A 5,000-nucleotide genomic window follows, 5' to 3' on the forward strand; every position below is an offset into this window, starting at 1 on the left:
CCCAATCCTCCTCTCCACCCAAGCTAGGACCAGGGAGGGCCAGGTAGTGGCTGATGATGACTCAATAGATAGACCTATAGGCTCCCCCAAACCCCCCAACCTTAGCTCACAAGGATGATAAGGTTGCAGACACTAATGGCACTAACGAGTCTGAGCGGGACAACGAACCCTCGTTTGGCAAACACTAGACAGAGACGTTACCAATAAGGCCACAACAATTTTTCCATTTAGTTTTGTTTAGGGGAAATGCTCCCAATTGAAAAATATCGGATATATTGTTAATCTTTAATATGTGGGAAATGGAAATAGCATTTAGTTAAACGTTCATTACAAATTAATTTCCGCGGATGCAGCTGTTAATTTGAATGGAAATAGTAGTAGTAGTAGTAGTAGTAGTAGTAGTAGAGGGAGGAGTAGTAGTAGTAGTAGAGGGATGAGTAGTAGTAGTAGTAGAGGAAGGCGCAATAGTAGTAGTAGTAGTAGTAGAGGAAGGCGCAGTAGTAGTAGTAGTAGTAGAGAAAGTAGTAGTAGTAGTAGTAGTAGTAGTTGAGGAGGGAGTAGCTGTTGTAGTAGTAGAGGGAATAATAGTAGTATTAGTTGTAGTAGTAGTAGTAGTAGTAGTAGAGGGAGGAGTAGTAGTAATATTATCTTCAAATACCTCGTCGAAAGTAGTAGTAGTAGTAGTAGTAGTAGTAGTAGTAGTAGTAGTAGTAGTAGTAGCAGTAGTTTTCTCTAAACCTCTACTTTACTTTGAAATACCAAATCCAAATCTCACTTCTTGGAAGAGTATTTTGAAAGCTTTAAAATATAAGTATTGAACAACATACGCCACCAACCTTCGCTTATTTGTTTTCACTAAGATCGGAGAAATAAGCTTTATATTAATAAAAAGAAAAGGTATTTGTTTTCATATGTAGTTTTTGTCCTCGTCTTTTTCAATTTTTTTTTTTTTTTTTTTTTTTTTCTTTTTTTTTTTTTTTTAACACAGTCCTTTTTTGTGCATCCTACATGCGCTATTCCATCCTATTGTTGTTTGAAATCGTGTATCGTCCATCCTCAATCGCATTCAAAGGATATCCATTTATTTTGACTTTGCCATTCAAACACGAACCAGCCAGCAAAGTAAAGAACAGAAAGACATTAAATCTCACACCGCATAAAACAGCGCTGCCAACGCCTTCCCCTTTGTGGCCGCAAACCCGCAATCGATGCCGTGTTGGCAACGCTGATGCCGGCTGTATTCATCACCAAAACTTTAACTTGGCATTGAACGCGTGTGTTCGAAGTCTGGTATTATGTCGTTCCTTTTGTTCGTAGTTTCCTTTTTCTTTCCTCCTATTTTCTTTTCCTCCTCTCCTCCATTCCATCCTCCTATTCCTTCTCTTTACTGAGAGCACTCCTTCCAAATTACTGGCTGAGTAACAGATCGGCTTTAGTGGAATTCAAGGTTAGTCCTGGATATTTTTTTTCCTTCAAGGTCAGTCCTGGATATTTTTTTTTCCTTCAAGGTTAGTCCTGAATATTTTTTTCCATGGATAAATATCAGCATCATTAAATCCCAAGGTCCTGGATATTTTTTTTTCCTATTCTTGATAAATATCAGCATCATTAAATCCCAAGGTCCTGGATATTTTTTTTTCCTATTCTTGATAAATATCAGCATCATTAAATCCCAAAGTCATGGATATTTTTTTTTCTATTCTTGATAAATATCAGCATCATTAAATCCCAAGGTCCTGGATATTTTTTTTTCCTATTCTTGATAAATATCAGCATCATTAAATCCCAAGGTCCTGGATATTTTTTTTTCCTATTCTTGATAAATATCAGCATCATTAAATCCCAAAGTCATGGATATTTTTTTTTCCTATTCTTGATAAATATCAGCATCATTAAATCCCAAGGTCCTGGATATTTTTTTTTTCCTATTCTTGATAAATATCAGCATCATTAAATCCCAAAGTCATGGATATTTTTTTTTCTATTCTTGATAAATATCAGCATCATTAAATCCCAAGGTCCTGGATATTTTTTTTCTATTCTTGATAAATATCAGCATCATTAAATCCCAAAGTCATGGATATTTTTTTTTTCTATTCTTGATAAAAATCAGCATCATTAAATCCCAAGGTACTGGATATTTGTTTTTCTATTCTTGATAAATATCAGCATCATTAAATCCCAAGGTCCTGGATATTTTTTTTTCTATTCTTGATAAATATCAGCATCATTAAATCCCAAAGTCATGGATATTTTTTTTTCTATTCTTGATAAATATCAGCATCATTAAATCCCAAGGTCCTGGATATTTTTTTTCTATTCTTGATAAATATCAGCATCATTAAATCCCAAAGTCATGGATATTTTTTTTTCTATTCTTGATAAATATCAGCATCATTAAATCCCAAAGTCATGGATATTTTTTTTTCTATTCTTGATAAATATCAGCATCATTAAATCCCAAGGTCTGGATATTTTTTTTCTATTCTTGATAAATATCAGCATCATTAAATCCCAAAGTCATGGATATTTTTTTTTCTATTCTTGATAAATATCAGCATCATTAAATCCCAAGGTCCTGGATATTTTTTTTCCTATTCTTGATAAATATCAGCATCATTAATCCCAAAGTCATGGATATTTTTTTTCCTATTCTTGATAAATATCAGCATCATTAAATCCCAAGGTCCTGGATATTTTTTTTTCCTATTCTTGATAAATATCAGCATCATTAAATCCCAAGGTCCTGGATATTTTTTTTTCCTATTCTTGATAAATATCAGCATCATTAAATCCCAAAGTCATGGATATTTTTTTTTCTATTCTTGATAAATATCAGCATCATTAAATCCCAAGGTCCTGGATATTTTTTTCTATTCTTGATAAATATCAGCATCATTAAATCCCAAAGTCATGGATATTTTTTTTTTCTATTCTTGATAAAAATCAGCATCATTAAATCCAAGGTACTGGATATTTGTTTTTCTATTCTTGATAAATATCAGCAGCATTAAATCCCAAGGTCCTGGATATTTTTTTTTCTATTCTTGATAAATATCAGCAGCATTAAATCCCAAAGTCATGGATATTTTTTTTTTCTATTCTTGATAAAAATCAGCATCATTAAATCCCAAGGTACTGGATATTTGTTTTTCTATTCTTGATAAATATCAGCATCATTAAATCCCAAGGTCCTGGATATTTTTTTTTCTATTCTTGATAAATATCAGCATCATTAAATCCTAAGGTCATGGATATTTTTTTTTTCTATTCTTGATAAAAATCAGCATCATTAAATCCCAAGGTCCTGGATATTTTTTTTTCTATTCTTGATAAATATCAGCATCATTAAATCCCAAGGTCCTGGATATTTTTTTTTTCTATTCTTGATAAATATCAGCATCATTAAATCCCAAGGTCCTGGATATTTTTTTTTCCTATTCTTGATAAATATCAGCATCATTAAATCCCAAGGTCCTGGATATTTGTTTTTCTATTCTTGATAAATATCAGCATCATTAAATCCCAAGGTCCTGGATATTTTTTTTTCTATTCTTGATAAATATCAGCATCATTAAATCCCAAGGTCCTGGATATTTTTTTTTCTATTCTTGATAAATATCAGCATCATTAAATCCTAAGGTCATGGATATTTTTTTTTTCTATTCTTGATAAAAATCAGCATCATTAAATCCCAAGGTCCTGGATATTTTTTTTTCTATTCTTGATAAATATCAGCATCATTAAATCCCAAGGTCCTGGATATTTTTTTTTCTATTCTTGATAAATATCAGCATCATTAAATCCCAAGGTCCTGGATATTTTTTTTTCTATTCTTGATAAATATCAGCATCATTAAATCCCAAGGTCCTGGATATTTTTTTTTCTATTCTTGATAAATATCAGCATCATTAAATCCCAAGGTCATGGATATTTTTTTTTCTATTCTTGATAAATATCAGCATCATTAAATCCCAAGGTCATGGATATTTTTTTTTCTATTCTTGATAAATATCAGCATCATTAAATCCCAAGGTCCTGGATATTTTTTTTTCTATTCTTGATAAATATCAGCATCATTAAATCCCAAGGTCCTGGATATTTGTTTTTTCTATTCTTGATAAATATCAGCATCATTAAATCCCAAGGTCATGGATATTTTTTTTTCTATTCTTGATAAATATCAGCATCATTAAATCCCAAGGTCCTGGATATTTTTTTTTTCTATTCTTGATAAATATCAGCATCATTAAATCCCAAGGTCATGGATATTTTTTTTTCTATTCTTGATAAAAATCAGCATCATTAAATCCCAAGGTCCTGGATATTTTTTTTTTATTCTTGATAAATATCAGCATCATTAAATCCCAAGGTCCTGGATATTTTTTTTCTATTCTTGATAAATATCAGCATCATTAAATTCCTTCTACTCCTGATTGTAAATTATTACTCGTTTTACCTTCCTGTGCTCTAACTCGATAATTTCTTGTAGTATCTGAAACATATCCTTGTGACTTAAGGATGAAGGATTTAAGGGGGAGCCTATAGGTCTACCTGCAGAGCTATCATCAGACATTGCCTGGCTTTCCTGGGTCATAGCTTGGGTGGAGTTGGGTCATGGGCGCTATTCATATGTATACAGTATATGGTTAGCCTCTAGGGCATTTTCCTGCTTGATAGGGCATTGTCACTGTCCCTTACCTCTGCCATTCATGAGCCGCCTTTATTATTATTATTATTATTATTATTATTATTATTATTATTATTATTATTATTACTTGCTAAGCTACAACTCTAATTGGAAAAACAGAATGCTATAAGCCCAGGGCTCCAACAGGGAAAATAGCCCAGTGAGGAAAGGTAACAAGGAAAAATAGATTATTTTAAGAGCAATAACAACATTGAAATAAACATTTCCTATATAAACTATAAAAACTTTAACAAAACAAGAGAAAGAGAAATGTGATAGAATAGTGTGCCCGAGTGTACCCTCAAGCAAG

The sequence above is a fragment of the Palaemon carinicauda genome, chromosome 18, assembly GCF_036898095.1.
Source record: "Palaemon carinicauda isolate YSFRI2023 chromosome 18, ASM3689809v2, whole genome shotgun sequence".
Lineage (NCBI taxonomy): Eukaryota > Metazoa > Arthropoda > Malacostraca > Decapoda > Palaemonidae > Palaemon > Palaemon carinicauda.